Source organism: Jaculus jaculus, chromosome 5, assembly GCF_020740685.1.
Source record: "Jaculus jaculus isolate mJacJac1 chromosome 5, mJacJac1.mat.Y.cur, whole genome shotgun sequence".
In the NCBI taxonomy this organism is placed as follows: domain Eukaryota; kingdom Metazoa; phylum Chordata; class Mammalia; order Rodentia; family Dipodidae; genus Jaculus; species Jaculus jaculus.
The window spans coordinates 145,942,630-145,954,597 of record NC_059106.1 but is presented as its reverse complement, the minus strand read 5'-3'; the positions used below and the strand labels follow the sequence as shown (position 1 = coordinate 145,954,597).

The following is an 11,968-nucleotide window of genomic DNA, read 5'->3' as shown; positions in this document are numbered from 1 at the left end:
CATGAAGTAGTGTTTTATTTTGCCAAGGGCCTTTTCTGCTTCAATCAAGATGATCATGTGGTTCTTATGATTAGGTTTATTTATGTGGTATAGTATGTTGACTGGTTTCATATGTTGAACCATCCCTGTGTCCCTGGGATGAAGCCTACTTGATCAAGGTGGATAGTGCTTTTGATATATTGTTGAATTCAGTTTGTTAGCATTTTGTTCAGGATCTTTGCCTATAAATTCATCAAAGGTGCAGGCCTATAGCTTTCTTTTCTTGTTGTATCTCTGTCTGGTTTTGGTATTAGGGTGATGCTAGCTTCATAAAAGAAGTCAGTGATGATTCCCTGCTCTCCAATTGTGCAAAAGAGTTTTAGAAAAAAATGGTTTCAGTTTTTCAGGTCTCTAGTGAGCATTGGTAAGTGATATGTATACAATGGATGTGTATATTGAATATGGTGAAGTCTTTAAATAAACACTCTGAGTTTGTGACATAAGCATTTTTAATCTTTTTATAGAGAACTTTATTATTTTTAAACTTTTTATTGACAATGTGTATACATATAGATATACCATCATCATTACCTCTCACCATCTTCCTTTCCCCTAATCCCTCTCAAATCCCTCTCCACTGAATCTCTTCTTTACAACCAGTCTCTCATCTATTTTGAACTCATCAATTATTTTAATTTCTAGTATACAGGTCTTATGTAGGAAACGTCAGCCACTATGAAGTCATGAATCTTCAGGTACTTTGTGTCTAGAAGACTGTACTGCAAAATAGTTTACCCTTTCCTTTGGTTCTGTGGTTTTTCCCCTTATCCCTTCCATAATAGTTGCTGACCTTTGAGACTGTTGTAGGAATGTGTCAGTGCTGAACACACCACTGTCACTTTTAAACACTTTGGTGAGTTTGAGTCTTTCCAGGGTTCACCACCATTTTTAAACAGAAGCACTCTGACCACAAATGAGGGAAGCCTTAATATGTGGGCATAAATATTAGTATTTAAAGAAGAGTTTGTGGCCATAATAAATAGATTTAGCCAGGCAACAGTCATAGTTCTGCCCCAGAATTTATGACCTCCCACACTATGGGCTTTTCTTCAATTATTATTTTTATTTTATTAACAAAGGCGATATGAGTCTTATATCCCTTTTCTCCATCCTCCTTTCCCTAAGTGACCTCATCATGGGGATTTTGGTATTCACTGTTAGGGTATTGATGCTTCAGTCGGTCTCTATGGTGTTGTGAGGGGTACCTCAGGATATTTCTTGGTTAGGTTTTTAGTACCAGGCACAAATTTCCTCACTTGGAGTTCAATCATAGAGCAGTTGGTTCGCCATTAACTGACATAGCACCATTGCTCCCCTTGGTATATTTGGCCTGTCTGGACAGCCATACAAGTTGCAGGGTCCACTGCTATTTAAGAGTGTTGATGCCTTTTACTCCTCAACAGACTGCCTACATCTTTCAAGTACCCTAACAGCTCCTCAACAGCTCCTCATATGTCCTCCTTGATATCTCAGTGCCTTTCAGCCAAAGCTTGTGGTGTCTTCAGAAATATGGTCTTACCATCTTGTCTGGTGTGCTACCAAGAAACTTGGCAAAAGCCTGTAAAGTTTTAGGGGCATCACAGGTCTCCTTAACCAACAATTCACTGGAAGGTAGCCCAGCATTTGCACTGTAATATTCTTATAACCATTTGTGGCTGGTGGTCACAACATTATCTACCACACAGTCTATGTCTACTCAAACTCGCTCTTTTAAATTATATATAATTTTGCTAGTTAAGAAGTGGGTTTACATTTGGCTTATTCATAATCTTTATAATTTTGATGAATGCTTCTCCTTTTGTTTTGTCATTAGTACTTTTAGAAGTAAGAAATAAAAAGGAAAAACTAATAAATGATCACTTGGAAATCTGGATATATATAAAAATTTATTTAAATTTTGAGTTTCCCACACATTTTAAAACAATTTAGTGGCTTATAGCAGTATTTAAAATTAAAGTTTAAAATTTATTATTACTTGTAAGCTATGCATGAACATGCATAGACTTTAAGATGATGAAAAACATCAAAACACCATAAGTGTATATTTGTAACAGCTGGCAGAATCACAGTGTATACGACAATGAAATCCAATAGATGTGAGGCATGAAGTCCAATTCTAATTAAGCACATTCTCTAAAATGTAAATTAATTGTATTTTCCACCAAAACACCATCTGCTTCTAATAAGTGAAAATTGTTAAGTAAATGGAAAAGTTGTATCATGCTGAAAATATATCCTTTTATTTTGCAGTAAGAAGTAAACCAATAATATTAATTGTTATACACATTATCATAAAATTTAAATCCCATCAATTGTAAGACATGTAATTATTTTTGTCTAGTTCCTTAGCCATAGATAAATTTTATTGCATACATGCATAACTGTAGCTTCCTTTCCTTATATATTTACTAACGTATATGTCTAGAGATTAAATAAAAATTTTGATTCATATTTTCCTAATTGGAAATTACATTCTGTAAATCACAGATATTCATCCTGCACTACTCAAATTGATTGACAAAATATGTGAACAAATCAGGGGACAATTACCTTCGTGATAATTTTGAGCAAAATAAGCTTTAGACTAAACAGGATGTGTTATATTTCTTTGCTCCATTTCTTTTCTCCCTGTATGAATTGGCTATAAATTCATTTTAACTCCACCAGGAGGAGTTTAAGCTAAGAAATTTGTTAAGACATACTTTCCAATATATTTTGGGTTAAAAAAAATAAGGGCAAATGAATACTATGTAAAGATTACATTTCATCAGCTAGTTTAAAATATTCTACTTCACTAATTTATCACATGTTGACAGAAAATGCAATCCCACATCACTTGATTATATATTTTCTCCAGTTTATGTTTGGTTTTATTTTCTAATCACTTCCTAGGTTTTATCATCAATACTTAATCCTTCTGTATCTCTGGGTTTAAAAAACATTTTTATTGAAAGTTTAGTGGAATCATCAGGTCAGCTAGTAGTCTCAAAAGCATAGTGATTATAATAAAATTGCAATATATATATACACACACACATACACACACACACACACACACACACACACACACACATATATATATATATACATATATATATATATCCTAAATTCTTTGCTAATATAAATAATTTCATAATGCAGAACTGGGATCAGAATCTACTAATGAAAAAGGAGTCAACATATGGAGGGATGTCACTGTGATCTGTAGGACATGCAATGTGATGATTATGTAACAAAGTCAAATACACTCATGATTATATTCAACACCCTGGTCATTGAACCACTTGGACATATGTTATAGATCAACACAAGTTCTAGAATATAGAACCTATTTCTGTCCCTCTTGAATCTGAGTTTGCTTATGTTTGGCAGGAAATTGTTTGCATTTAATGAACATTCCCTGTATGGCTTCCAGATAAGGGAACACAGCCACCTCCATGACACCTCTCCTCCATTTAAACTCTTCCGAAAAATTTTCCTACCTAGATGGCAAGCCCTTTGCCTCCCCCCAAAGAACTGTTGGAGAATTTATTAACAAGGCAAGAAACAATAGCTGACTCTTTGGCAGGAGACAAACCACCCCTCAAATATCAGCTAGGGCCAGGGGAAACCACAGAGTAATTTTCAAGATGAATTTAAGGATTTCTTCCACAGCGAGCCTGACTACCTGTGCCAGGGTGATGGAGACAGACACTGACGACACTTCAAATGTGCCAAAGCAGAAATCCAGAACCTGCTATGTACACTTAAGTAGACTTAAAGCACACCCCAAGACTCAGGGAATTTTGTGGAAGACTATGTGGAAAGAATGTAAGAGCCATAGGGTAGGAGGGAATATCCAGAGATGGTTTCCCCTCACCCCCCAACAATGACTGACTTTTGCTTTCACAACTCATAACCCAAACTCCACAGGGAATACCAGCAATCCCACTGAGGTGGGACCTCAGTCACATCAGGGCAGGAGGAACGGAATGATGGTACTAACACATGATACCTCCACAGAAAGCTTCTACTTAATAAAATATAGGTTATTATGTTAAACAATAATATACAAATGGGTAGTGGCAAAGTGTTTTACATAGTTACTTTATGTGTAGATTGATTATCCCAATAGAGGAATGTTTTGCTAACATTTGTATGAACTCAAACAAATTAAAAGAATAAAGATAGAACAGAAAATGGTAAAATAAAAAATAAAGAAATAAAAATAAAGTCTTGTTGGACAATGCTACTTTCAGGTATATAGTATGAATCTTTAACCCTTTACCTAGAATCAAATGATGTCACATTACTTCCACATTGCAACATTCCATTTATGTTGTATTTTGTATGTGCTTTTGTCTTAACTGAATGTCACTTCTCATTACAACATTTTCCCCACAATATTTTTTGTAATAATTTAGCTTCAGTCAGTAATATTTTATAAAATGCATATATGTAAGTGAACTCATGCACCAACTTCTAAAAAATATGAAGGGTGATTCAAAGTTCTCTTTCATTTCATTTTCCTATGGCTCTCCTCCTGCAGGTCTATACTTCTCTATAGTATCATTTCCCTTCATTGTCAAGACATTTTTGAGCCATTTCCTGTAATTACCTTCTGTTGGAGACAAATTTTCTTAGGTATCTTCCTCTGAAAATGCTTTTGTTTTAGCTTCATTTGAAACAATTTTCCCACTAGTTACATGATTGCATATTGACCATTTTGGGGTAATCTTGTATAACTCTAAACATGTTACTGGATTATCACCAATCTCTAGTGATGGCCATATAGCCATCCTCCACTGCGGATACTAGTCTTCTATGCACCAGCAGAGGTTAAGTTTTCTTAGTGGATTGTCGGAGGAGAGGCACTCAAGACATGACATTTGTCTGCACCTTAGTTATGAAACATACAAACTATCAAGTTATATGACTCTCAGTCAAATATTCAGTTTGAGGTCCATAATATAAAATAAGAGGCATAATAAATCAAAGTATACTAAAGACTGAATGTTGAATACATGCAAAGATCTTAAACAGCCTCTTAGTAATGAAGGATACACATTGTTACTGACTGCAAATGCTTACTCAAATAATATATTGTTGACTGTACTTATTATAAGCTGTTCACATCCAAAATTCCATGTTATTCTTTTTTCTGTGCTCTTAGTACCTACTCTTTTTTAAATGATAACTTCTATTTTGAGACATCATATATGTAAAAATTACTTGTGGATTTTTTTCCATTGGTGTTTATTTTCTCAAATGGAACCTATTGAAAGATGTTACCTTGAGTTTTTTCCACTTTTGTGTTTAGTAAATGCATACTTGCATGCCAGAGTTTTCCTAGAAGTATTGCCAATATTCTTTGCCAGGTTGTTTTTCAAGGTCCATAGGTTAATGTTCATACAAATTTCTAGTGATAAGGAAAATACTCAAATACATAAAACTCTACCTTAATGTGTCTGTATTCAATGAAAGATTTTTATCCAAAACAATAAAGCACATTCAAAAACATCGACTGCCAATGTTCAAAATCACGTTTGGGTGTATATTGTATTCTACCTCAGTTATTACCCCAATGTTGGCAGTGCACTAGTGCCTTAGATAGAAACCTTAAGATTACATTGCATTTTCATTATTGAAGGTGGTGAAAAATATCCATAATCAGGTCACATAGAGTGTGCTTTCAAAGTTCACTACGTGATGACTCTGTTATGTAGACACAGAACTCATTATTTTCCATTTGCTCATAAATACTTATAGTAGCTTTGTTTAGAGTGGTAAGTTACTAAAAATATTTTCTCCATCCTTAAATAAAATATTTGTTAATCACAAAATATTCAATATTCTTCAAAGAAAAAAAAGTTCCCTCAAGAAATACCAGTATCATTGGGTTTAATAATAATCTTCCTTTGTGAAACTTAATATATGATTGATGAAATGTAGTAAATCTCTTGTAAAATCTAACATCTTTATTTTCAACATTTCTTTCATTTAAACTAAAAATAAAGCCTATTCAAACACACTTTTTAAAAATATATTTTATTTATTTATTTGTGAGAGAGAAAGAGGGAGAGAGAGAGAGAGAATGAGAGAGAAAGCCTCCAGGGCTTCCAGCCACTGAAAACAAACTCTAGATGTACATGCCCTCTTGTGCATCTGGCTTACTTGCATCCTGGAGAGTCAAACCAGGATACAATTTTTTAAGAGGATGATGCAAACAACTCATGCTTTATTTATTTCAAAACAGTTTTATATTTACAGTTAAAATCTAATTCTTTTCATTAATTTATTTTTATTTTTATTTATTTATTTGAGAGCGACAGACACAGAGAGAAAGACAGATAGAGGGAGAGAGAGAGAATGGGCGCACCAGAGCTTCCAGCCTCTGCAAACGAACTCCAGACACGTTCACCCCTTGTGCATCTGGCTAATGTGGGACCTGGGGAACCGAGCCTCGAACCAGGGTCCTTAGGCTTTTCAGGCAAGCGCTAACCACTAAGCATCTCTCCAGCCCAAAATCAAATTCTTGAAAGAACAGTTAACAACCTTATTTCTATCTGAAAAATTATACACACATACACGAACACACACACACACATAGATAGGTATAAGTACCTATATATACACATATATATGTTCATAATTAATGTAGTGATATAGATGACGCAGACATGTTCACCACCATGTGTAACATCATAGGTACACTTTACATATAGACTTTGTTTCCTGCTTTATCAGTGAAGTGAGGCATATTAAACTTGTATTTTACTTTTTTTTTCATATACTAAAGTTCCAGTTTAAACATATGTTTAAACTTGATCATTTTTTAATTAATGAGTTTTGTACTCAGTGAATACAGATTCTTTGGATTTGCAAACAAATGCCTCAACCACTAAACCATCCCTCCAGCCTCAAAACACATATTTCAACAGAGAAAAACTTATGGAACACCTCACAAATTTGTTTGTCATCCTTGTACATGGGCCATGCCAATCTTCCCTGCATAGTTCCAATTTTAGTATATGTGCTTCCAAATTCAGCATTAACACACATTTTGGCAATTAAGTTAAACCAGGTATATTATAAATAAACATGGTAGAATACTATGTTAAATTAGTATGCCTATGCTGGTTGTTAGTTAATTTTGTGATAATAGTATGAGTTTATTTCTAATGACTCTTATAATTTCATAGTCTGGATGACTTATTTAGGAAACAGTGATCTATTTTATCACAGTCTTGGAAGTCCAACATAAAGGGCCAGCACCCAACTTCTTTCTCCATCATTGAAGTTGCTGGCCTTTTCACTGTGTCTCTTAGGGCCCTTCTCTTTGATCATTCTCATATACATCCTAACCTATTTAAGATTAGGTTTCAATAATGGTTTCATTCTTATCTTAATCCTTTTTATTGGCTCTATTAACCAATAAGGTTGCCTTTTGAGGTAAATGGTATTAGGACTTGATTATATGAATTTTGTTGGAGACACAATTTATCCCTTTACAAATTGTATTTATTTCTGAGACAGTTATAAAGAGTGTGTTATAAGATATGGAAAATATTTTGAAAATAATTGAGTTCTGAAGCTACCATGCAAAGTCATGGAATCCACAGTGGCATGTACATATCTATACATAACTGCATTTAATCCCTTATTCCCTTTATCACCTCTTGCTGATCCTTTTACTTCCCTCAGATGGTCCTCTCTTCTACTTCCATGCCACATACATCCCTTCACTCTTCCTCTTCCTCCTGCTTTCCTAAAGCTCTCCATACTCTTTTCATATATGTACATGTCACTTGTTGAGGTATTCTTTGTCACATGCATGATCCTTTCTCGAATGACCCCTTCTATATTTGTGTCTCCAGGCAGTGGCCCTTCTTTAGTGACCACTCCCTGTAGCTCTCTTTGTCCCTCAAGCAAGTTTTGCTACTATCTTCATTCCATATACATGCTTACAGAATTTTATGTATCCATATAAACTTCAGTAGTCACAAGTGAGAGGAAACTTATGATATTCATACTGAGATTGTCTTAATTCCCTTAATTTTATTAGATATAGTAGTATCTATTTCCTACAAATGATATACTCCATACTTCTTTCTTATAAAAATTGTTTGATTATTTTTATTTATTCATTTGAGAGTGACAGAGAGAAAGAGGGAGAAAGAGAGAGAGAGAGATAGAGAGAGAGAGAGTGGGTGTGCCAGGTCCTCCAGCCACTGCATACAAACTCTAGATGCATGCGCCCCTTGTGCATCTGGCTAATGTGGGTCCTGGGGAATCGAACCTGGGTCCTTTGGTTTTGCAGGCAAGCACCTTAAGTCTAAGCCATCCCTCCAGCCTATACTCCATACTTCTAATAGTAGGGCTTGAAGAGACTTTCATTGTTCATATCTCCTAAACTACATCCTCACAATGGAATGGATGTGTTTAGGCTAAATTTATTAAATATTCAGTTTACCTGGTATAATTCTGGGCTTTTGCTAGATTAATGGTAACCTATGTATGACCTGATAATGCAAATTTATTTTTCCAATTATTATTATTATTCTATAATAAAATATCAAAATCTTGGAAATATTGATTAGTTTTCTTAGCAGGTAAGGGAAATGACACCTATCAGTGGAGTTAAGGTTTAATTCCCTCACCCTCTGTCTTGACTTCACAGTAGTCAATAAGGGACCAGTAAATCTGAGGCAGAATCTCAACATGCTAATCTAGAACAAAAAGACTGAAAAAATTATTTAGCTAAAAATTATCATTGACAGCAATTTAAATTATTTTATAAGACATTCTAGTTCATTTGGAAAAGTATTCAAGGTCACTCTCCACCCACTTCTCTCCCACCTGCTTTTCTCCTTGGAAGTCATAGGGGTGCTTGGTGAGTGAGGACACTGGGAGTGGCAGAGCATGTTTGGTTTCTTACTGAGCTTCTCCTTTGAAAGTTGATTGAGGATAAGCCATTTCAGGCTAGAAGAATACACAAAAAGTAACTGAAAAAAAAAAAGAATCAATAAGAAACTAAATAAAGTATGGATTTAACTGAAAGGTAGCTTTGTTAAATGAATGCCTATGATTCTTCCTTGTGGAAAATCACATCAATTCTGTTATTACATCAAAAAATTCACTTATAGCTTAATTTAAGTTATTAAGTACTTGTTTAAACAGTAATTTATTGAGTAGTTTTCAGAAAACCTAACATCTTTTTGCCTTCAGGTTTTATGTTTCGTCGTATATTATGAAAGACCAAATAAGTACAACAAGCATGCCGTAATTATGTACAATACACACACACACACACACACACACACACACACACACACACACACACACACATTCTTTTACTGGCCATACAGATCTTCATTCCTACTCTTCATACTCTTTCCCTTATCATCCAACTTCTTTCAGTCTCTAACACTTGTATAACACCCCCCTATCACTGTCAGATTATCTTTCTTTGGAAACTGGCTTCTACATATGAAAAAAATGTATGCTACTTTTTATGCATCTATTTTATCTTCTTTATAAGGATTACCTCTAATTCCATCTTGTTTTCTGGAAAAAAAAAACATGTTGATGTACAACATGAATTCTTTAATGCATTGGATTGGTAATAAAACATGATTTTGGAAAATATATTCACAAATAATCATAATAGCCAACTAAGATTGCTTGCAGCTATCTATGATTGAAAACCTGTGGTAGTTGATTACACCTATAATTAGTGTACCACTATTAGACTGGTGGGTACATCTTAACTGACAGGTTGATTTTGTAGCTTTCTGGATCCACTGCTTATACATATTGTTTGTGTCTATTAACTCCCAGGCACTTGTTTAGTGTTTTGTTGCACCTTGACAGCTACTCTGGTGAGATGATGACAGATACTGAGGAGATTCAAAGCTCAACAAAGCAGAAAGTAACTGAACTGCTGAGAGTTCAAGACTAATGTAGACGTCTAACAAGTCTTTGAAGGTTCAGGCAACTTTGTGGAACAGCCAGAGGAAGGATGGTGTATTATGAGACATCCTTCCCAAAGGAATTGATTGATGCAACCATGGCCCCACAGTGAGTACACTGACTAGACTTCTCAGGGGAATAGGGGAGAGATGAAAGAAGCATAAGAGGATAACATATGATAGGGATAACTCCAGTTTGTAAAAGGTCCATGTGTTAAAGTTCCCAATTTTTTTAAATAAATGTTATTGCAGTTTTTGTAAGGTCTATCCAGAATTCCAATTCTTGACTTAAGTCATATTAATTAGCATAAAATACTTCAAATTAAATATCATGATTTGTTGATATAAGAATCCAGTGTTAGTCCTGATGACCATCAATAGTCCATTGACCCTTTGTTTCTCACACTAAATATCAAACACTTAAAATTTCCCACCAGACTATTTTATCCCATTTAATGTGTCTTGTTCCTATTAATATCATCTTCCTTTGCAGCCAGTCACATTTCTTGCACAGATTAGTCTGATATAAAGAGAAAAGGTATTCATCCAAATTTACATTAAAATGAATTTCAAAGCAATTCAGAACATTGACTTTTGGCAGGAATTTATTTATAACAAATAGCAGAAAAATAGGATCTGCCCATCAAAATGATGAAACTGGGCACACAACTGCCAGGAGCACCAGGCATGTTACTGAAATGTATTATTAACCTTGAACACAATCTGTTTTGTCAAATAACAGATATCCCATTAAGAATGCCAATTTTAATATCCATGATATAGATCTGTTTAAAAAAATCTTATGAATTTTTTTATAAATCATGAAACTTCAGGTTAAGACATATATGTTTAGGCGCAAAATTAATACTATTATCAATAAATTAAGACATGATATGAACAGTTGATTTTTTTTCCTCATATATGTTATAGTTCATAGGAAAAAATAGCAAGTCTCCTGGCAGGATAAAACAAAAAATCTCCAACAGTCTAAGCAATAATCACAGTTACTTCTAATAAACATTCAAATTTTCATGAAAGCTATTATTTTCAACATTTTGATTACAAAAGGCATGTATTATGTCTTAGTGTACTCAGAACATGGTCTCATAGAAAACAAAAACCTGGCGTGAGCTCTGAGCTCTGAGGCTAGACACACCCATAACAAATGATACAGAAAGATTTAAGTGAATGGCAGTCAGCCATCCTACGTGCAAGACCAAGGCTTGTGCTGCTTTTCTGTCAAATGGAACAGGCTATTTTATGTGACCAAAACCCCACTGAAACCTCAGCTGTTGTACAATCAAGTTTAGTCAAGAAGTTTACCCTTTATTTACATATACCAATATCTTGTAATTCTATATAAGGAATTTCAGAATCCTAGGACCACATGATACTTGATAATTTAAAAACAATCCACTGTAGAATCAGTCAGCTATAGAAAATAGAAATGTGAAGATGGTGTAAAGTTAAAATGGACACATAGGTAGAAAGGGATTTTGATTTATCCAGAATACAACTATAATATGTTAAATGAAAGAGATCAATTCTGGTAAATATTATTATGAATTCTGAAAGCATTTAGCCTCATTGATTTAGTGTTATAGCTGAGGGACCAACTTGCATATCCAAACTTCTATCAGAGCCACTTATATTTTTTATGTTTATTTGTGTGTGTGTGTGTGTGTGTGTGTGTGTGTGTGTGTGTGTGTGTGTGTGTTTTAAGACATGTGAGACAGGGTTTCTGACATAGCCTAGGTTGGCATAGAAATTGCTATCCTATTTTATTCACCTCCAAATTAGTTCCAGGCATGGGCACAACTAACCTCAAAGCCACTCTCAAGTTTTATACTGCGTGCAAGATTATAGATCATTTGGGTTGTGCTATCATTTCTCTATTCGGTCAATACACTTTTTTTTTTATTTTATAAATAACCTCTATATTGAAAACATGCAGTAATTATATTTCCTAAGCAACTAGT

At 34.3% G+C, this 11,968-nt stretch overlaps 1 pseudogene; it reads right to left on the bottom strand.

Annotated features, from left to right (window-relative positions):
* Positions 1-6,963: 6,963 nt before the first annotated feature.
* On the bottom strand, positions 6,964-7,076 carry LOC123461151 (annotated as a pseudogene).
* Positions 7,077-11,968: the final 4,892 nt, after the last annotated feature.